Genomic DNA, 24403 nt, shown 5'->3' on the forward strand with positions numbered 1-24403 from the left:
AGCGAAATAGGATTAAATAACAAGGAAAATTGTGAAATATTAGCAAAATATTTCGACAGGCTCTTAAACTTTCCCGTTCCAAAAGTATTTAGAATTTTCAGCAGTACCAGAAAATATTGCGGAAAATTTCCTACCAGTCTAGACTCGGAAACTCCTATTTAGAAAAACAAAAGTGAAAAAGTACACAACAGTGTTCATTTGCACTTCAATGATTAACGATAAACTGGACAGAACTGAGGTACTTGGAACACGGATCATTAGAAAAGTAATGGGTGTAATACGAACTGTAGATGGTTAAAAAATAGATGTAACAAGGACATCTACGAAAATACAGAAAAAATATCGGAAGTAATGGCAAAGTGAAGACGAATCTTCTTTACTCACCTCCCCCAAATGAATAAGTATAGACTGACGAAACAAATATCCCTGTAGACCTGGAAAGAGAAATCGACAACGACTTGAATGACTCGAAAGAAATACACCAAAGACTCGGAAATAGCAGAAAGAAATCATTTCAAAAATAAAATACTAAACTCAGAAGCCTTTCAAGTGAGAATAAATAAGAAACTGGGAACAACATGGAGAGAAGAAAGGAATAGACAAATGGGAAGATGATGAAGGAGTACTGGAAAAACAGGAAACAACAACTAAGAAAGAAGAGGAATTGAAGTTGTAAAGTGAGCTGTAGATGCAGATGTACGTCCAAGTTGGTCAGTAAGAAGATAAACAATAGAAGGATTAAAAGGGTATTTTAATCCAATTAACGTTAGTCAGTGCGACAGGTGGTTATCGTTCACAAAATATTTATTATTAAACCATATGAAACCAGTTGTAGCAAGACGCCAGACAGCCATCTAATGAAAGAATACTAAGAAAATGTGTTCACTTACAACATAACCCTCGTTCAACCGATTCTTGATTATTACTCTTCAGTCTGAGATCCTTACCAGCTAGTATTACGAGAGGATACAGAAAAGATACAAAGAAGAGTAAGGCGCTTCGTCATCGTTTATTTTAATTGGTGTGAAAGTGTCATGAAGGAGTTCAACCATCAACAGTAGCAAGAGTCATATGAGAAGTGTTGTGGGTCACGGAACAGCTTATTGTGATACAGGGTCGTCCACTGATCGTGACCGGGCCAAATATCTCACGAAAGAAGCGTCAAAAGAAAAAACTGCAAAGAACGAAACTTGTCTAGCTTGAAGGGAGAAACCAGATGGCGCTATGGTTGGCCCGCTAGATGGCGCTGCCATATGTCAAACGGACATCAACTGCGTTTTTTAAAATAGGAACCCCCATTTTTTTATTACATATTCGTGTAGTACGTAAAGAAATATGAATGTTTTAGTTGGATCACATTTTTCGCTTTGTGATAGATGGCGCTGTAATAGTCAAAAACATATGGCTAACGATTTTAGACGAACAGTTGGTAACAGGTAGGTTTTTTAAATTAAAATACAGAATGTAGGTACGTTTGAACATTTTATTTCGGTTGTTCCAATGTGATACATGTACCTTTGTGAACTTATCATTTCTAAGAACGCATGCTCTTACAGTGTGATTACCTGTAAATACCACATTAAAGCAATAAATGCTCAAAATGATGTCCGTCAACCACAATGCATTTGGCAATACGTATAACGACATTCCTCTCAACAGCGAGTAGTTCGTCTTCCGTATTGTTCTCACATGCATTGACAATGCGCTGACGCATGTTGTCAGCCGTTGTCGGTGGATCACGATAGCAAATATCCTTCAACTTTCCCCACAGAAAGAAATCCGGAGACGTCAGATCCGGTGAACGTGCGGGCCATGGTATGGTGCTTCGACGACCAATCCACCTGTCATGAAATATGCTATTCAATACCGCTTCAGCCGCACACGAGCTATGTGCCGGACATCCATCATGTTGGAAGTACATCGCCATTCTGTCATGCAGTGAAACATCTTGTAGTAACATCGGTAAAACATTACGTAAGAAATCAGCATACATTGCACCATTTAGATTGCCATCGATAAAATGAGGGCCAATTTTCCTTCCTCCCGTAATTCCGCACCATACATTAACCCGCCAAGGTCGCTGATGTTCCACTTGTCGCAGCCATCGTGGATTTTCCGTTGCCCAGTAGTGCATATTATGCCGGTTTACGTCACCGCTGTTGGTGAATGACGCTTCGTCGCTAAATAGAACGCGTGCAAACAATCTGTCATCGTCTCGTAATTTCTCTTGCGCCCAGTGGCAGAACTGTACACGACGTTCAAAGTCGTTGCCATGCAATTCCTGGTGCATAGTAATATGGTACGGGTGCAATCGATGTTGTTGTATCATTCTCAAGACCGACGTTTTTGAGATTCCCGATTCTCGCGCAATTTGTCTGCTACTGATGTGCGGATTAGCCGCGACAGCAGCTACAACACCTACTTAGGCATCATCATTTGTTGAAGGTCGTGGTTGACGTTCCACATGTGGCTGAACACTTCCTGTTTTCTTAAATAACGTAACTATCCGGCGAACGGTCCGGACACTTGGATGATGTTGTCCAGGATACCGAGCAGCATATATAGCAGACGCCCGTTGGGCATTTTGATCACAATAGCCATACATCAACACGATATCGACCTTCTCTGCAATTGGTAAACGGTCCATTTTAACGCGGGTAATGTATCACGAAGCAAATACCGTCCGCACTGGCGGAATGTTACGTGATACCACGTACTTATACGTTTGTGACTACTACTACGCCATCTCTCACAAAGCGAAAAAAGTGGTCCAACTAAAACATTCATATTTCTTTACGTACTACACGATATATTTTTGGTCAAATTTTGGAATGGAATGAAATCAAGACTTCCTAGAAATTACACAAAGGATTTTCGTTCGAGTTGTCATAGCCAAATGAAGAGTAGCAAATCAACAAAAGAGTTATCAAATTGTTCAGTGTCAGGTCTGTTTTTGCAAAGAAAGATTTAATTGCTTGAAAGTAATGAGAGTAATTTAAGAAAACTTTGTCACTTGAAGAAACATTTTTGTTCAATTTTCGTAGCCAAACGAAGAGTGGGAAATGTGGAAAAGTTGTATCCAACTGAGCAGCGTGAGGACTATTCTGGACAAAAATATTTAAATGCTTGAAAGTAATCAAGGTAATTAAAGTAACTTAATTAGTAATTTGAGAGAAAATTACACAATAGATTTTTGACCGTGTTTTCAAAGCAAAATGAAGAGTGGGAAATGGACAAACGAGGTATGAAATCGACCAGCGGGGAGTCTAACGACGCAAAAAAGTATTTAAATGGTTGAAAGTAATCTGGTTAATTAAGGAAAACTTAATTATTGATTTGAGGGAAAACATTTGACTGTGTTCTCACTGCCAAACGAAAAATGAGAAATGTACAAACGGCATATTAAGGTGACCAGCGTGAGGTCTAGTTTTGCAATATTTACTTGCTTGAAAGTAATCACGGGAACTGAAAAACTTAATTCGTAATTTGAGGGAAAAAATAAAATATTTCACGAACAGCTCCTCCCAGCTAGTACATGACGTGTCCAAATGTTCGTCTATTCAAGACCTGGGTACTTTACGGATAAAAAGTTACGTTGGTGTGACATTCAAGTCAGTAAAAAAATTTTGAAATTAAAATATTTTGAAGTAACCGTCAAATGTTTTATGAAATGATTTGCTAAAAAAAATTATATTTGAGAAATATTTGACTCACTTTTGAGTGATGGTCAATATCATGTACACGAATTTTAACATTCTGACTTCGAGAAGACTTCTGGTTAACTGGAGATATTTGCAAACACTATGTCGTGTAATACTGAGGACGCATAGAGTAATTTACAAACGAATGTGATTGATCTTCAGTCTAATGACGTCCTAAAAACTCTTTCTATTTAATTTCTGCACTTGTTAAATTTTATGGCAGTCCGCTATCTAATTTTGAAGAGTTGAAAAGGTTTGATTAACAATTAATTACAATTTTCCGCTGTACTTACTTATGAGAAAAAAATTCCTATTATCAGTTATAGAGAAAATAGATATCGTTCTCGTCTCATAAATGAGCATCTGAGTCCCATTCTGAGAATTTCTACATCTACATCTACATGACTACCCCGCAATTCACATTTAAGTGCTTGGCAGAGGGTTCATCGAACCACAATCATACTATCTCTCTACCATTACACTCCCGAACAGCGCGCGGGAAAAACGAACACCTAAACCTTTCTGTTCGAGCTCTGATTTCTCTTATTTTATTTTGATGATCATTCCTACCTATTTAGGTTGGGCTCAACAAAATATTTTCTCATTCGAAAGAGAAAGTTGGTGACTGAAATTTCGTAAATAGATCTCGCCGCGACGAAAAACGTCTTTGCTTTAATTACTTCCATCCCAACTCGCGCATCATATCTGCCACACTCTCTCCCCTATTACGTGATAATACAAAACAAGCTGCCCTTTTTGCACCCTTTCGATGTCCTCCGTCAATCCCACCTGGTAAGGATCCCACACCGCGCAGCAACATTCTAACAGAGGACGAACGAGTGTAGTGTAAGCTGTCTCTTTAGTGTACTTGTAGCATCTTCTAAGTATCCTGCCAATGAAACGCAACCTTTGGCTCGCCTTCCCCACAATATTATCTATGTGGTCTTTCCAACTGAAGTTGTTCGTAATTTTAACACCCAGGTACTTAGTTGAATTGACAGCCTTGAGAATTGTACTATTTATCGAGTTATCGAATTCCAACGGATTTCGTTTGGAACTCATGTGGATCACCTCACACTTTTCGTTATTTAGCGTCAACTGCCACCTGCCACACCATACAGCAATCTTTTCTAAATCGCTTTGCAACTGATAATGGTTGTCGGATGACCTTACTAGACGGTAAATTACAGCATAATCTGCGAACAACCTAAGAGAACTGCTCAGATTGTCACCCAGGTCATTTATATAGATCAGGAACAGCAGAGGTCCCAGGACGCTTCCCTGGGGAACGCCTGATATCACTTCAGTTTTACTCGATGATTTGCCGTCTATTACTACGAACTGCGACGTTCCTAGCAGGAAATCACGAATCCAGTCGCACCACTGAGACGATACCCCATAGGCCCGCAGCTTGATTAGAAGTCGCTTGTGAGGAACGGCTTCAAAAGCTTTCCGGAAATCCAGAAATACGGAATCAACTTGAGATCCCCTGTCGATAGCGGTCATTACTTCGTTGCACAAGAACGATGTTTTCTGAAACCATGCTGATTATGTATCAATAGATCGTTCAAAAATGGTTCAAATGGCTCTGAGCACTATGGGACTCAACTGCTGAGGTCATTAGTCCCCTAGAACTTAGAACTAGTTAAACCTAACTAACCTAAGGACATCACAAACATCCATGCCCGAGGCAGGATTCGAACCTGCGACCGTAGCGGTCTTGCGGTTCCAGACTGCAGCGCCTTTAACCGCACGGCCACTTCGGCCGGCATAGATCGTTCCCTTCGAGGTGATTCATAATGTTTGAATACAGTATATGCTCCAAAACCCTACTGCAAACCGACGTCAATGATATAGGTCTGTAGTTTGATGGATTACTCCTACTACCCTTCTTAAACACTGGTGCGACCTGCGCAATTTTCCAATCTGCAGGTACCGATCAATCGGTGAGCGAGCGGTTGTGTATGATTGCTATTGTATCAGCGTAATCTGAAAGGAACCTAATCGGTATACAATCTGGACCTGAAGACTTGCCCGTATCAAGCGATTGGAGTTGCTTCGCAACCCCTAAGGTATCTACTTCTAAGAAATTTTACTACAGAAATGAAAGCAAACATAGCCAGTCAAATACAGCAGCAAAAAACACTTCAAAATTTGTTCCATGTAGGCTATATCTATTTTGAAGTTCTCATTTCATTTGTCTGTTTCTTCTCATTTTCTTTTATCATTGTTCCTATTCATTAATAAAATGATAACGAACAAAATGTAAAAAGTAATTATATATGTTTAATATCGTCAGTATAGTTATAGGTATTTGTAATTGTTAATAAGTGCGATCCACCTTTATTTCATTTTGCCACAACATCGCTCTTTCCCGCTAAAAGATTGCCGACCACTGCTGTAGATTGGTCCTAAGACTCTTGGTGACATAAGATCCTGTGCTGCGATATTATCCTGACTAGTGGAGCGATGTAGCTACTTACATCCACGTTTGGCGGGTGGATATCCACTTAGGAACTACTCTGAGACGTGAGGCGGAAGAGTAACAAACTCATTGTGTGTGCTCACACTGAAGCGTGATTTTAATTAAGTTGCGCCTGAGGCATAGGCAATTCGGCGCGCTTCTGTGTAGGCTGTGTCTCGTACCTTCTGAGGACACAGCATGTATGACATAACTAATGTATTATACGGTGTAGCGTCGCAGGTTCGAATCCTGCCTCGGGCATGGATGTGTGTGATGTCCTTAGGTTAGTTAGGTTTAAGTAGTTATAAGTTCTAGGGGACTAATGGCCTCAGATGTTAGGTCCCATAGTGCTCAGAACCATTTGAACCATTTTTCAACGGTGCAACATCAAGCTCTCTACATATCCCTTGGACGTACACCGACGTGAAAAAAATCACAACATCAAAAAATAAGTAATGTAGAGTTATGATATTGCGGGAATACATTTGTCTTGGTAACTTATTTAAGTGATTAACATTGCAAGATCACAGGTTAATGTAAGAGAGTGATAAGCCGTTGCAAATGTAAAATGCTGGTACATCATATCAGTTTGTGGCATGGAGCTCCATGCTTGTTGCACTTGGTCGGCCAATACAGGGACGGTTAATGCTGTTTGTGGATGACGCTGGAGTTGTCGTCCGATGATGTCCCATATGTGCTCGATTGGAGACAAACATGGTGATCGAGCAGGCCAAGGCAACATGTCGACATTCTGTACAGCATGTTGCGTTACAACAGCGGTATGTGGGCGAGTGTTATCCTGTTGGAAAACACCAATCAGAATGCTGTTAATGAATGGCAGCACAACAGGTCGAATCACCAGACTGACGTACAAATTTGCAATCAGGGTGCGTGGGGCAACCTCGAGAGTAGTCCTGCTGTCATACGAAATCGCACCCCAAACCACAGTTCCAGGTGTTGGTCATGTATATCTACAACTAAGACAAGCTCATTGCAGGTCCTCAATTGGCGTCCTTAAAACCAACACACGACCATCACTGGCAGCGAGGCAGAAGCAGCTTTGATCAGAAAACACAACACACCTCCAGCTCTCCCAATGAGCTCTCGTTTGGCACCACAGAAATAGCAAATGACAATAGTTTGAAGTTGTTCTAACAAGGGGAGGTCGCCAATTGTGAAATTCAGATTCGATTCATACTGCGCGTAATAAAAGCTCATGGCCGGATATGTAATGTGGCAAAGCACCAAGATGCACTTCTCAGCCGTTGTCGAGAAAATCGACAGTTAAAAGAAACCGTTGTGGTGAAATACTATCTACGATTAACAACTTTCTACAGCGTCGTGGTGCAGCGGTAAGCGCTCGGGTTCGTAATCCGAAGGTCGCCGGATCGAATCTCGCGCGATGCAACCTTTTTTTTTTTAGTATTTGTTTTTTGTAATTCAAATATATATATATATATATATATAATTCCCGGCAATCAGTTGCAACAATTATGCATATAATAAGTTGTTGAAAGTCATTTGTCGTGGAAAAACTGGCGACTTCGAACATCATTATGTTTTCCGTAAACAAAGTTGTATTTCACAAATGTTATTAATTGTCTTCGTAATGTTAACCACGTATAGTTAACGGAAGACGTAGAAACGATATTCCGAAACGAATACGTATAGCGTAAGTCAAACGTTCGAATTAGAATAGAGACCCCCACGAACACATATTTGCTGTGGCAGGTATGAAATATAAACTCCGTTACTCGCTCTTTACACTTGAAGAACAGACGTTGAATGGGCCGAAACGAGCCGCCGCATAACTAGCGTAGTTGCCTGCTAACTTCGAAAGAAGGTAGATGCGGTCCCTAGCGCAACTTATAACGTCGTCGAAAATCAGTGCGGATGGGAGAGCTTTGGTACACCCTGTTAAACAAACGGAAAAATGGAGGCGGTACAATTGGAGAGCGATCCGCCTTCACCAACATGCATAAGCAATTCATTAATAGTATATACATACATATATATATATATATATATATAGATTGCAGTGATTTCAAGGGAAACAGTGGATAGTTGCACAATTCAATTAGTGCTGCAGAACTGGAAGACGTAAAATAACGAAATTTCAAACAAAGTGTCAACTTAACGATGTATAGCAATTGAATTACAAAAAACTAATTACAAAAAAAAAATTGCATGGCGCGAGATTCGATCCGGCGACCTTTGGATTACGAACCCGAGCGCTTACCGCTGCGCCACGACGCTGGAGAAGACTATTGGTCGTAGATAGTATTTCACCGCAACGGTTTCTTTTAACTGTCGATTTTCTCGACAACGGCTGAGAAGTGCATCTTGGTGCTTTGCCACATTACACCTCTGGCTATGAGCTTTTATTATGTGCAGTATGAATCGAATCTGAATTTCACAATTGGCGGCCTCCCCTTGTAAAAGTAGCCGATGTGTAACAGTTCGTTGTATCACTGTGGTGGCAACTGCTGCTCAAATACTGTTGCTCAAATTGCTGTTGCAAATGCAATAAGACGCGCCAGAGCCATATGCTAAACACGATGGTCTTCCCTCTCGGTAGAGGTATGTGGCCGTCCGGAATCTGGTCTTCTTGCGACCGTACATTCTCGTGGCCACTGCTGCCAGCATTCCTGTATAGTGACTATGTCGTATTCCCACCAATTCTTGTATAACATCGCAGAAGGAACATCCAGCTTCTCCTAGCCCTATTACACAACCTGGTTCAAACTCTGTGAGTTGTTGATAATGACGTCTTTGACGGCTTAAAAGCATTCTCGCATAACATCATCTCACCACGTTCAGTGTCAAAAGTAACTAACGCTCACGACCCTTAAAGCAAACCTGTTTTGCATCCTCATAGTGATGTTACAATGGTAGTGGTGTTAATACAAAGCAGAGCAATGGCAACGACAAACAAAGCAAACATTGGATTATATCTACAAAAACAGTTGCCGAAGTTGATATTTCGTCAGAAAGGAACCCAAGGAATTTCTCAGAGTCGGTAAGAAGTGACAGAGGAAATATTTGCGGGTCTGCAAGATGAGTCAGTGGAATGTGTGGTGTCGTATACGATCGACAGTGTGGACAATGTACATGAGGAGTACAATGATGACGGTATGTGCTTAAGAAGTGTAAGTGATATTGAAACAGGTGAACTAATTGCGGGCGACATAGATTGCAGTGATTTCAAGGGAAACAGTGGATAGTTGCACAATTCAATTAGTGCTGCAGAACTGGAAGACGTAAAATAACGAAATTTCAAACAAAGTGTCAACTTAACGATGTATAGCAAACTGCGGAATCAGCTCTAAAATTTGCGTACGAGATAAACAAACTTATCCCAAAGTGCCGTCAGCTCGTCTTCTAATCAAAACGTCTAGAAAAGGGAGCATCCCATCGGTTTAGATCTCGATGGTGAACTTAATATTCTCGTGTCTGGAGTGTATAGGAAGAAGACGCACGACGACTTGTACCTACATGCGGATAGCTGCCACCACCCGGCACAAAAGAATGGCGTGCTCAAAACTCTTGTACACAGAGCTCAGGCCATCTCCGACAGGGACAGTCTCGAACAAGAATGGACCATCTGAAGACGGTGTTTCGGAGGAACGGTTACAAGGAAGGGCAAATTCGGAAGGCTCTACATCCCACACCTGCAGCATCGGCGGAAACTGAGGATGAACCTCAGCAGGAGGCAGCCTTGGCTATTATTCCGTTTTGTGGGGTCTTATCCGGAAAAACCGGACGCATTTTGCGTAAACACCAAGTGAAAACCATCTTCCGTCCTCCAAGCAAAACCAAGAGCCTTCTTGTTAGTGTCAAGGACAACCACGGTCTACGTAAATCAGGGGTTTATCAGATACCTTGCCAATGCGGAAGTGTATACATAGGTCAGACCATTCGTACCATTGAGGACCGATGCCGAGAACATCAACGGCACACTAAACTGCAACAGCCCAGTAAGTCGGCAATCGCTGAGCATTGCCTGCCGGAACTCCACAGCATGGATTACGACCAAACCAAAATCCTGACACAGACTTCCAAATACTGGGACTGTGTCATCAAAGAAGCCATAGAGATCAGAGTAAGGGAGCCATAACTGAATCGTGACAGCGGTTACATCCTTAGCAAGGCCTTGGAACCCGCGATCACCCAGATTAAGAACAAAAAGGATATTTCCCAGAGTGTACCGACTTCGGGGGAGGAAGCGCCTGAGAGAGATTGTGCTATATATACCCGGCGTCGGCCCACCGCCGGCCAGTACATCAGCGCACCTGATGATGGCAACGTGGTCGATTGCCGAAATATTGTGTCCTATGCACACTCATACCAGACTGTTCACCCGAGATTTATTTCGCCTTTTATCGCACTATCTGCAGCTACGCCTTAAAGGATAGCCAGTTTCGTGATAAGCTTCAAGACAGACGGTTTCGCATTCGATTGCATGCCATCACATCCCGTCAGTTCTCATCACCCCGTTACACCAGTGTGATTCTATATGCGTTCTTTGAGAGTGGACACCTAGCTGAACGACTTGCACGTTTAGTAATCCCCAAAGAGTTCGCCTTCGATCTTGATGGTGCATACCTTTGTGATCACTGTAACGGGCTAATTTTCATTCGGTGTTCCTGGCGCAAGTTAATGGTTTGTTCTGAACATTTCTTGAATTTCGATGATGTCCGTTTTGTGAATTGTAATACATACATCCCATAGACGATTGATCTCAGCGCCTCCCGGAAACTCATTTTCTGTCGCCCTCCTGATTAGCAGCTAATTTTTTCCTGTCACAATTGTCAAAACAACTTTCAAATGAGGCTTACTAAAAATGGAACTTGCAACCTGGCTCTCAAAGGGTTCCCTCAATCAATGGAATATAAATTAAGAAGGCCAACTTCAGCAGACGAAAATTATTTAGGTCAAACTCGAGCGTAATGGCAGGGCTCCGGAGTACTGAATGGATGAAAATGGTTTACAAAAATTAGTATCTGCTTATGTGGATAGAAGACTTGCGGGTGTGGATGTGGGTAAGGGACTCGTATATGCGGTACGGATGGCATTCCTCTTATTTGCATAGACCTCTAACTATAGGCATGTGCTTATAAGAAACACGAAGTGTGTACATGTTACCAAATTCCTGTCTGTATGTGAAGGCTAATCTCAAGAACTACTGTAGGGATTTTGACACGGTTTTCACTGAGAAGTATACTTATTCAAGAGGAAGGTTCATGTGTGTAATTTATGGATATTTCGTGCAAACGTACTGAACCACGCTGAACTGAATTTTCTCATAGCGTTTTTCGGTCTGTATGCGAAGCTAATTTCAAAAACTTTTGTGGGGATTTCGATACGGGATTTCGGTACGGCTTTCACTAATAAACAGACTGTTTCAAGATAGAGGTTTGTATTTACGACCCCCGGACAAGACGTCCGGTCGTAGTGCTTCGCGCTACCCGTTAGAATCTAATGTAGTCTAAAGAAAAAGTAAATGAACGCCAACTGTGGACGATGACGCAACTATGGTGAAACGTGATGGGGTAAGCAAAAACATTTTCGTAGAAGGCGAACCCTATTAACCATAACTTCGTCTTTTGTTCTCAGTCCGTAAATTGGTCGATAGAAATTCTCGTTCTCCATTTTTCCCTATCTTCTGTAAAACTATTCAGGTCATAATCTGTACACTGATCAGCCAGAACATTATGACCCCTTAGCTACTAGCCGGTATGTACACGTTTGGCACGGATAAAAGCGTCGACGCGTCGTGGCATGGAAGCAATGAAGACTAAGGAGGTCGCTGGAGGGAGTTGGTACCACATCTGCTTACCCAAGTCACCTAATTCCCGTAAATTCCAGGGAGGGGCGGCGATGATCTCTGAGCCCACGTTGAGTCACATCCCAGATGAGGAAGACTGGGTTCAGATCTGACGATTTAGGGGACTAGCAACTCAATTGGAACGCTCCACTGTGTTGCTCGAACCTCTCCATCATACGCCTGGCTTTGTGACTTGGCGCATTATATTGAACAATGCCACTACCAGCGGGTAACATGATCGTCAAGAAGGGATGTACGTGGTCTGCAACCAGTGTGCGATACTCCTTGGTTGTCGTGGTGCCTTGCACGAACTCCACTGGACCCATGGATGCCCACTTGAGTATTCTGGTTCAAATGGCTCTGAGCACTATGGGACTTAACATCTGAGGTCATTAGTCCCCTAGAACTTAGAACTACTTAAACCTAACTAACCTAAGGACATCACACACAGCCATGCCTGAAGCGCCTAGAACCGCTCGGCCACATCGGCCGGCTTGAGTATTCTCCAGAGCATAATGGAGTGGCCGACAGCTTGTCTCCGTTCTGCATAACAGGTATCAAAGAGCTGTTCACCTGGTAGAATTATGAAGAAGGTATCGGGATTCTTCAGACCATGCAACACTCTACCACTGCGCCAACGTCCAGCGCCCATGGTCACGTGCCCATTTCAGTCCTAGCTGCCGATATCGTGGTGTTAACATTGGCGCAATCATGAGTCGTCGAGGCCCATCGTTATGAGTGTTCGGTGCACTGTGTATTCAGACACACTTGTACTCTGCCCAGCATTAAAGTCTGATATTAGTTCCGCCAAAGTTCGCCACCGGTCCTGCTTTACAAGTCTTCCCAGCCTACGCCGTCCGGCATCTGTAATGGGGGGTGGCTGCCCAACCCCAAGACATCTGGAGGTGATTTCACCTTGGACTCGCTACGTGGTGAAGACACTCACCGCAGCACTCCTCGAACACCTGACAAGTCCTGCCGTTTGCGAAATGGTGGTCCCGAGCCTGCGGGCTATCACAGTCTGCCCTCGCCCTCCCCACACGGACACCACGCTCACTCATACTACACGCAGCGTGCGTGTGCCTTGTGTGCCTTACTAGCGGTCATTCCCCGCCGAGTGACGGTGCTATCGCCCGGATGAGTTCATATTGACAGTAGGGCGGTGGTCATAATAGTCTGGTTGATCAATGTATGATGTATGCCTGATGTACTGAAGTCTTGATCTTCTTAGTACATTCTTCCCAGGCATTTTTTTCTTCTGTTAATTTTACAGTGAAGATGCACTGCCCAATCCATCGGTCTCGTCGTTCCTTGATAGTCCTCCACATCTATCTTTTCTCTCCTGTCTTGTTAAAGACTTTTCCATTGGTCACTCTCTCTGTTCATGAAGTCTCTAGCACTCTTTTCCAACGCCATGCCTCGAAAGCCTGTAATCTTTTCCCGTTCTGGCTCCCCTACTGTCCTAATCTCTATCACGTATGGCAACGCTCAAAACAAAAGTTTTTGCATATTGCTTCGTGGTGTTTAAACCAATACTTTTCTGTGTTAGTAGTTTCTTTTTCTTACTGAATGCTGTTTTATCTTGTGGAACTCTGCATTTATGATTGTTGCACACAACTTATAAAGTGATTTGACAAAACTTGTACCTCTATAGTTTTTACAATCTTTCCGGTGGCCATTCTTGGCACATATATTATTTCTGCTGTCTTCCATGACTGAGGTATTTCACTTGTCTGCCAGCATTGGTTATTTAAGTGTAACAGCTTGCTATGTAGCATCATGCCTTTATATTTTAATAGCTCTGCGTTTGTGTTATCAGTTCCAGTTGCTTTCTGTTTTTAATTTATTTTAGGGACCTCAGGAGCTTTTACATTGTAATGGAGTCAACTTCTGTATGTACTCCGTCTTCTTCTTCTTCTGATTGATCTTCTTCTTGTCTCTGACGGCACCCCAGGACTGCTGAACCTGTCGATCCATCTCTGTTACATCTATTCTTACTGTGTCTTTGTCACTCTTGTCCATGTGTATTAACATCTCACATGTAAAGTTCTGACTTCTGTGAACGCCATTCTCTGACAGAAATTCTTAAGCTAATTATTGCTTCTCTAGTTCGGCTCTTCTAGATCAAAATTTATATTAAATTAGATTACGATTAATTTTATTTGATATTCTGTTGTCAGTATCTTGGAGGCGTAGTTTAGCAAGCTTAGTGTGCGACAGTAGACGCACTTGTCAAACGTGGTTTTTGTAAGTTCTCGTATAAAGACTGATGTTTGGAAAATTTCCCTGCATCTCACTAATATAGGGAGGATACCATTATGAGAATAAGAAACCTAAAAAAAGATAAAAAGATCAGGACCAAAAATTTAAAAGAAGATCAAGATATAATTCTATTTAATAATCTCAAATCTGTTTTAAACTCTGCATCTACATCTATACTCTGAGAACCACTGTGAAGTGCATGGCAGAGGGCACACCCATTGTACCGGTTACTAGGGCTTTTTCCCGTTCTATTCACGTATGGAGGGCGGGAAGAATGATAGTTTAAATGCCTATGCGCGTACTGTAATTAATCTAATCTTGTTCTGACGGTCCCTATGGGAACGATGTGCAGGGTGTTGTAATATATTCCTAGAGTCATAACTGCAAAGCCAGTTCTTGACACTTTGTCCGTAGACATTCTCTGGATATTTTCCGTCTGTCTTCAAGATTCTGCCGCTTCAGTTCTTTCGGCATCTCTTCGACTCTCGCCTGGTGCTCATAGAAACCTGAAACCATTCGTGCTGCCCTTCTCTGTATATGTTCAATGTCCCCTGCTAGTTCTGTTTGGTATGGGAATCGGGACCCACACACTTAATCAATATTCTTGGATGGGTCAGATGAGTGAAACCGAAAAATACTGCATACTCCTGAATGCCTTGGTACACGGGATTTACGATGTCATGTGAGAAAAGTGCATATTGCCTCTCACATGACGTATGTTTTCGAAGACCATGCTGGTTGTCATGGAGGAGATCGTCCTGTTTGAGGTACCTCACTATGTTTGAGCCAGAATGTGCTCTAAGATTCTACAACAAATGGATGTCAGGAATATTGAACGGAAATTTCGTGAATCACTTCTGTTACCCTTCTTGTAGACGAGTGTGGCCTGCGCTTTCTTCTAGCTACTGAGCACAGCTTTTTTTGTTCAGAGTCCGCCTCCTTAGTTGACTGGTCAGGGCGCCTGGCTACCATACAGCGGGTTCGGTTTCGATTCCCGGCCGGACTGGAAATTTTCTTTACTCGGGGACTGGATGTTGTGTTGTCCTCATCATGATTTCATCATCATCGACACATCGACACGCTAATACCCGAGCGCTACGTCAACTGAAAAATTTGCAACTTGGCAAACTCCGGGTGGGGGCTCCCAGTCATCAATGTCATACGATTATTTCATTTCTCTTCATTTCTTTCGAGGGATATACTATAGACTATAGTTAACAGAAAGGTAAACTCAGCCTCAAACTTTGATAGGAATTCCATCAGGCCCTCAGGTTTTGTTCACTTTTAAAGATTTCAACTGTTTCTCAATGCCATTGACGCTAATATCTATTTCACTTGTCTTTCCAGCGGTAAGAGAAACTGCGGCTACACTCTTGAGTTTTTCTTTGTAGAGGAACTTCTTAAAAGAGAGTTAGGCGTTTCTGCTTTTGCTTTGCTACTCTCAATTTCAGTTCCTGTCTTGTCCGTGAGAGTCTGGGTAATTAACTTTGGTACCATTAACAGCATCTTCTGTTATACCTCGGTGATAATGGGCTGTCACTGGCTGACTAGTACGATTGTCGTCTTCGAACTCAGTTTCTACGGCATCCTAAGTGAAGCCACTCCTTGAGTTGCAGATTTTTCCCCATTGTTGACACACATTTGTTGTGGTGGGGACTGGCTGCGTAGCGTTACTAATATTCTGGAATTCCTATTGTTTCCTGACACTGCGCTTGTCAGTTTCTCTTTTCTGCCTCATTTGCTCGAAGAGCTGAATTCCTTCCCAGACAATGCGACGCCATACTGGATTCTCAGTTACCAGTTTCAATCTAACCACTTTTCATGTTGTCTTTTTGATAAATCTTTGTATCGTTTCCGTGGTCTTCCTAGTTTTCTTCGACCATCCTTGACGTGGGAAAACATAATTTATTTTGGTAGGAGGGATTCAGGTGTACGAACAACGTGGCCAGTGCAATGGAGTTCAATGCTAGTAAAATTTACTTCTTCCAGAATACTGATGTTAGCGCTCCAATCTTGCCACTTCACCTTAGGAACCTTCTCAGGTAGCGCTGATGGTACATTTCCAGACATCTTACTTGCCTTCATGAAGTAGTCCATGCTCTGCACCCATATGTGAGAGAAGATATAACAGTAGTTTTGCATACATAGAGTTTGCCCTTAACGTTGATGTTATGATTGTCAAAGACCCTTACCCGAAGACGACCAAAAGCCGTACTGGCATATTTTAGGCGGTGTTGTATAGCAGGATCAATATTTGCATTTCTTAAACGATGGCCTCCAACGTAAGGTAAGTTTTCTATGTTCTGCAGGACTTTGCCTTAGAGTGTGATTCGTGGGGGTATGGTGATAGAGTTGGGTGCAGGTTGAGGTAGGCTCTGAATCTTCTGGATGTTAAGGCTTAGCCCAGTGCGCGTACATCCTTCATCAAACGTATTTAGGATCGCTTGTTGATTCTCTTCTGAGTTGGCAAGAACGACATTATCATCTGCATATTGATGATTGTAGTGGATACTTTAGTTTTGGTCTGTAGTCTACTGAGACTGAACGAGCTACCATCAGTCCTGTATTCTATTTCCTTGCGCTTTGGAAAGGTACCGTCGACTAAATGAAGTGTAGTTCCAACAAAAATTGGAAGCAAAGTGGGATTTATCAGACAACCTTGCTTCAAACCCATTTTGATTTCGAAATTCACTCCAGTGCTATTGTTGACAAGAAGCATGTCATTCGTGTTATCGTGCAGCAGTCGAACAATGTTAATCTACCTGACAGGATAGCCTGTTTTAGTTAAGATCTTCCGAAATGCATATCTTTTGACTGAGTCGAAGGCTCTGACAAGATCTACGAATGCCGTGTGCAGAGGATGTTGTTCTTCGCACTTTTCCCTCATTCGTCTGTGGTACTGCGATTAGGTCGAAATCTACACTGTGTTTTAGGCAAACAATCTTCAGCGAGAGGTATCAGGCGGCTGGATGGAATTAGAGCAAGTATTTTTCTAGCAGCAAATAGATTTCAGGATGTAACAGAGTACGAAGAGGTGTTCGCCCAGTCAGCATTCCGTAGCAGGTCGGAACCTGCGGCACACAATTGCAACCGCCGAGACCGGACATGCGTTAAGGAAGGAGGTAAGAGTCAAGGGGTTGGTGAAGGGAGGGAGGGGCGGGTAGTGGGAGGCGATCGGAGCGTGGGCGGGCGTTCCAGCTGTCGCAGCAACTGCAGCAGCTATTGGCCGGCAGCCTCTCTCCGCCTCTTGCTCCTGGTCGACCCAGTATTTTTCCACCGCTCTACTTCAGCGGCGCTACGGCCGAGTATGCGCTGTGTTGCACCCATTAACTGCATTAGCTAGACACTGGCAGTAAATAAAGCACTCTAGGATTTTGCTGATCATTTACACTCCTAGACAAAAAAAAAGGGAAGCACCAACAGGTAGAGGAGGAAACGAAACGAAACTTCATGGATTGAGAGGGTACGTTATGTTATTTTAGTGATTACACACTAGAGTCAAATTTTTTAAGAACTTAGCATTTTGAATCCACGTAACATTATTACGTAACACCGCTCTGGGCTGTATGTACACACTGATTCAGTTGGGAAGAGTTTCTAAAGCTCCTCTATCCTCTCCTGAGGCAAACTGGCCCACAGCACTGTAACTGATCCTTCCTACTCCAGGACGGAGATGTCAGAGCTGGTCCCGAACATTGTATTGGGGACAGTTCTGCGTATCTTGCTGGCCGCAGGAGTACCTCAATACCACGCACACATTTGATACAGACACATGCCATCAGTAGATGAGCATTATCGTGTCGAAAAATGACACTCCAATACTGGTGCATGAAAGATAACACTTGAACACGCAGGATGTCCGTGATGTACTGTTACGCTATCAGACTTCCCTCAGTCACAACCAGCTGTGACTGTACATCTACATCTACATTTATACTCCGCAAGCCACCCAACAGTGTGTGGCGGAGGGCACTTATCGTGCCACTGTCATTACCTCCCTTTCCTGTTCCACTCGCGTATGATTCGCAGGAAGAACGACTGCCGGAAAGCCTCTGTGCGCGCTCGAATCTCTCTAATTTTACATTCGTGATCTCCTCGGGAGGTATAAGTAGGGGGAAGTAATATATTCGATACTCATTTAGAAACGCACCCTCTCGAAACCTGGACAGCAAGCTACACCGCGATGCAGAGCGCCTCTCTTGCAGAGTCTGCCACTTGAGTTTGCTAAACATCTCCGTAACGCTATCACGCTTACCAAATAACCCTGTGACGAAACGCGCCGCTCTTCTTTGGATCTTCTCTATCTCCTCCGTCAACCCGACCTGGTACGGATTCCACACTGATGAGCAATACTCAAGTATAGGTCGAACGAGTGTTTTGTAAGCCACCTCCTTTGTTGATGGACTACATATTCTAAGGACTCTCCCAATGAATCTCAACCTGGTACCCGCCTTACCAACAATTAATTTTATATGATCATTCCACTTCAAATCGTTCCCTACGCATACTCCCAGATATTTTACAGAAGTAATTGCTACTAGTGTTTGTTGCGCTATCATATAATCATACAATAAAGGATCCTTCTTTCTATGTATTCGCAATACATTACATTTATCTGTGTTAACGGTCAGTTGTCACTCCCTGCACCAAGTGCCTATCCGCTGCAGACCTTCCTGTATTTCGCTGCAGTTTTCTAATGCTGCAACTTCTCTGTATACTACAGCATCATCCGCGAAAAGCCGCATGGAACTTCCGACACTATCTACCATGTCATTTATGTATATTGTGAAAAGCAATGGTCCCATAACACTCCCCTGTGGTACGCCAGAGGTTACTTTAACGTCTGTAGACGTCTCTCTATTGAGAACAACATTCTGTTAGCCATGCAGCTGGTCTGATATTCCGTAGGCTCTTACTCTGCTTATCACCATGACGCTGGGAGTACCACTGCTGTGCCTCTCTAAAACATTGTAAGAATGGGACCTCGCTTCAGGTTGCTGTCATACTTGTCCACGATGATCATCCCAGGTAGTGCAGAATGCGAGTGATCGCTGAACACAATGTGACGACATTAATCAGCAGCCAATGTTTGTCGGTCACTGCACCACTTCAAATACAGCCGTTTGTGTTGTGTTAACAGCAGCCAGTGGGTGGGATGTTAATTCTCTTCTCCGGTGCTGCTAGTCTCCGACCAAAGGCGCGGGATGGGTCTACTACTTGCTCCCGGTATGGCAGGTGCAGGTGTGGCTCGATTACGATTTACTTGGTCCACAAATAGCTATCCTCTCCTGTGGTAGTCAGGTGAGGTCAAAAGGAACCTTGCCGACGAGTATCCCGGCCATCATGTTCGCAGACCAACTTAAGGCCACTGTCACATCTGAATGCCCCACAAATCTGAATATTGCACTATACGACCTGACGGCCAAATGGAGGCCCACAATTACACACATCAAAAAAAGTTTTGCATCACCTCTGTTCCGAGAGTTCCGGAACCTGTACAGAAAATTGGAATAGAGATCAACATTAACATCTTTTCCGCCCTTTTTATTGCTCATGAAAACCACACATTGCATGTTGTACCACCCTACAGCGAGACCTTCAGAGGTGGTGGTCCAGATTGCTATACACACCTGTACCTCTAATACCCAGTAGCACGTCCTCTTGCACTGATGCAAGCCTGTATTCGTCGTGGCATACTATCCACAAGTTCATCAAGGCACTGTCGGTCCAGAGTGTCCCACTCCTCAACGGCGATTCGGCATAGTTCCCTCAGAGTGGTTGGTGAGTCACGTCGTCCGTTAACAGCCCTTTTCAGTCTATCTCAGGCATGTTCGATGGGGTTCATGTCTGGAGAACTGTCCACTCTAGACGAGCGATGTCGTTATCTTGAAGGAACTCACAAGACGTGCACGATGGGGGCGCGAATTGTCATCCACGAAGGCGAATGCCTCGCCAACATGCTGCCGATATGGTAGCCCTACTGGTCGCAGGATGGCATTCACGTTTCGTACAGCCGTTACGGCGCCTTCCGTGACAACCATCGGCGTACGTCGGCCCCACATCATTCCACCCCAAAACAGCAGGGAACCTCCATCTTGCTGCACTCGCTGGACAGTGTGTCTAAGGCGTTCAGCCTGACCGGGTTGCCTCCAACCACGTCTCCGACGGTTGTCTGGTTGGAGGCATATGCGACACTCATCGGTGAAGAGAACGTGATGCCAATTCTGAGCGGTCCATTCGGCATGTTGTTGGGCTTATCTGTACCGCGCTGCATGGTGCCGTAGTTGCAAAGATGGACCTCGCCATGGACGTTGGGAGTGAAGTTGCGCATCATGACCCTATTGCACATATTTTGAGTTGTAACACGACGTCCTGTGGCTGCACGAAAAGCATTATTCAACACGGTGGCGTTGCTGTCAGGGTTCCTCCGGGTCATAATCAGTAGGTAGCGGTCGTCCACTAAAGTAGTAGCCCTTGGGCGGCCTGAGCGAGGTATGTCATCGACAGTTCCTGTCTCTCTGTATCTCCTCCATGTCCGAAAAACATCGCTTTGGTTCACTCCAAGACGCCTGTGACACTTCCCTTGTTGAGAGCCCTTCCTGGCACAAAGTAACAATGCGGACGTGATCGAACAGCGGTATTGACCGTCTAAGCACGGTTGAACTACATACAACACGAGCCATGTACCTCCTTCCTGGTGGAATGACTGGAACTGATCGGCTGTCGGACCCCACACCTAACAGGCGCTGCTCGTGCATGGTTGTTTACATCTTCGGGCGGGTTTAGTGACATCTCTGAACAGTCAAAGGAACTGTGTCTGTGATACAATATCCAAGGTCAACGTCTATCTCCAAGAGTTTTGGGAACCGGGGTGACGCAAAACATTTTTGATGAGTGTAGATCCTTTACAAACACTATCAGATGATAGTGAATCTGACACTGTTGCCCCATCTTACGTACCCTAGGAGGATGGTAACAACGCTTAACATGAACAACATTAATGCGCTCTGGTGGCCGCTCTACTTGACAGAGATGCCAGAGAATTGCAAATCTAACTATTTACATATCCACTAATGGTGTGTAAGTGTACGAAGTCCTCTGGGTGTTGCGCTTTCTTTTTTCAAGCAGTATATTTTGCTTTTGTTCACTATGTTGACCTCCAACGATCCACGGACTTTGCTGTGGTAGAGTGGCTAGACGTGTCTCAACGAAACAGACAGTCTTACCGTAGGTGCAACCACTTCGGAGGGATCCCTGCGGAGGCACCAGACTAACAAGTGGTTCCTGAAGAGGGTCAGCTGCTGTTTTTTGCTTTTTTCTTTTGTAACTGCAGCAGCAACAGTTTGGACTTGCAACTTTGGCCATCTTGGCATTACCTTGCTGCTGTGAGCATCTGAAAGCAAGGGAAAGTACAGCTGTTCTACCTAGAAAAAGTTTTTGACAATGTTAACTGGGATACAGCCTTCGAAATTCCTAACTTTGCAGAGATAATTCGGAAGCGAAACATTATTTACTGCCGGTATAGAAACCAGACTGCAGTTGCAAGAGTCTAAGGACATGAAAGGGAGACCGCAGTTGAGAAGGCATTGAGACAAGATTTTACCCTATCCTCACAGCTTTAATTCCGCCAGTACCTCGTCTCCTTCCTTCCAAACTTCACAGAAGCTCTTCTGCGAACCTTGTAGAACAGCAAGGCAAAGGTCCCGAGTTCGAGTCTCTGTCCGGAACACAGTTTTAATATGCCATATCAGCGCACACTTCGCTGCAGAGTGAAAATCCCATTCTGGAACCGCATACGTTTTGCCATGGAGGCATCGACCGTCTTATCTCACAGTGGGAAAAATGCGTTGTTATGGCGATTATTTTTGAAATAATAAACAGTTTATTTACCTTTTTCGATCTGTGTTGTTTTCATTTGACTGCCCTTTATGTGCAGGGTCTAACAGGTATAAGTGCAGTTACTTTTATATGTTGTACCTTAATGTGTGTGCGTGTCAGTGTGTTGGCTGTTTTTCTCTGCGTCTAACAGTCTTCCTGCAAGAATGTCACATAATTCACTGCCTGAAGTTTTCTGAACATTTGTAACTGTACCCATTTCATTGGTCCCATTGGATTAGGGAAGGTTGGGGGCAGGAAGTCGGCCGTGCCCTTTCAAAGCAACCATCCTGGCATTTCCCTGAAGCGATTTAGGGAAATGACAGAAAATCTAAATCAGGATGGCCTCCCGAATGCGAGTCCAGTGTGCTAGCCACTACGCCACCCTGCTCGGTAACTGTACCACTAAGTGGACTAATACTGTGAGCACAGACCAACCGTTTTGCGTACACGTGTCCACACTTCACCAACTGACCTGCTGCTCAAGGGAAAATAAGCATTAATGGCTTTCTTTTGCCACATGTACTTAGAGATACTAACCAAGCTGAAAACATATTATTTCCAGCAGCTGTAATTATTAGTCTGTAAATGACGTAAGTACTAATATAGTGTTGTTCAGCATACCGTCGTCACTCACCAATAGAAATATCTGCTCTGATACCTGTTACGTCCTGTATAACGCGTCACAACACACGCTGGATCTATCTGCAGTCTACTATAGATCGCTATCAACACTTTTTCACGTTCTGGTGAAAAGTCTACAGACACCAGTTAGTGGAATTAATATGGGGGCGTCCACCCTTCGTCTTTATGACGGCTTGAACTGTGCTGGGGAGACATTCAATAGCCTCATAATTCTTGAAGAGTGATCACCAATGCAAGGGTTGATTAGAATTGCAACATTAAACTGTATATCTGTTCTGATACCTGTTACGTCCTGTATAACGCGTCACAACACACGCTGGATCTATCTGCAGTCTACTATAGATCGCTATCAACACTTTTTCACGTTCTGGTGAAAAGTCTACAGACACCAGTTAGTGGAATTAATATGGGGGCGTCCACCCTTCGTCTTTATGACGGCTTGAACTGTGCTGGGGAGACATTCAATAGCCTCATAATTCTTGAAGAGTGATCACCAATGCAAGGGTTGATTAGAATTGCAACATTAAACTGTATATCTGCTCTGATACCTGTTACGTCCTGTATAACGCGTCACAACACACGCTGGATCTATCTGCAGTCTACTATAGATCGCTATCAACACTTTTTCACGTTCTGGTGAAAAGTCTACAGACACCAGTTAGTGGAATTAATATGGGGGCGTCCACCCTTCGTCTTTATGACGGCTTGAACTGTGCTGGGGAGACATTCAATAGCCTCATAATTCTTGAAGAGTGATCACCAATGCAAGGGTTGATTAGAATTGCAACATTAAACTGTATATCTGCTCTGATACCTGTTACGTCCTGTATAACGCGTCACAACACACGCTGGATCTATCTGCAGTCTACTATAGATCGCTATCAACACTTTTTCACGTTCTGGCTAAAAGTCTACAGACACCAGTTAGTGGAATTAATATGGGGGCGTCCACCCTTCGTCTTTATGACGGCTTGAACTGTGCTGGGGAGACATTCAATAGCCTCATAATTCTTGAAGAGTGATCACCAATGCAAGGGTTGATTAGAATTGCAACATTAAACTGTATATCTGCTCTGATACCTGTTACGTCCTGTATAACGCGTCACAACACACGCTGGATCTATCTGCAGTCTACTATAGATCGCTATCAACACTTTTTCACGTTCTGGTGAAAAGTCTACAGACACCAGTTAGTGGAATTAATATGGGGGCGTCCACCCTTCGTCTTTATGACGGCTTGAACTGTGCTGGGGAGACATTCAATAGCCTCATAATTCTTGAAGAGTGATCACCAATGCAAGGGTTGATTAGAATTGCAACATTAAACTGTATATCTGCTCTGATACCTGTTACGTCCTGTATAACGCGTCACAACACACGCTGGATCTATCTGCAGTCTACTATAGATCGCTATCAACACTTTTTCACGTTCTGGCTAAAAGTCTACAGACACCAGTTAGTGGAATTAATATGGGGGCGTCCACCCTTCGTCTTTATGACGGCTTGAACTGTGCTGGGGAGACATTCAATAGCCTCATAATTCTTGAAGAGTGATCACCAATGCAAGGGTTGATTAGAATTGCAACATTAAACTGTATATCTGCTCTGATACCTGTTACGTCCTGTATA

At 43.6% G+C, this 24403-nt stretch overlaps 1 protein-coding gene across 1 annotated transcript in view; it reads right to left on the reverse strand.

Moving 5' to 3' along the window:
• Nucleotides 1–24403, reverse strand: part of LOC126458322 (uncharacterized) — a 354753-nt gene that overhangs the window by 298672 nt on the left and 31678 nt on the right. The window contains exon 2 of the mRNA XM_050095276.1: nucleotides 385–434. The gene's annotated coding sequence lies outside the window, so the exon portion shown is untranslated. The remainder of the gene's footprint in view (nucleotides 1–384; nucleotides 435–24403) is intronic.

Source organism: Schistocerca serialis, chromosome 2 (genome assembly GCF_023864345.2).
Source record: "Schistocerca serialis cubense isolate TAMUIC-IGC-003099 chromosome 2, iqSchSeri2.2, whole genome shotgun sequence".
Classification (NCBI taxonomy): domain Eukaryota; kingdom Metazoa; phylum Arthropoda; class Insecta; order Orthoptera; family Acrididae; genus Schistocerca; species Schistocerca serialis.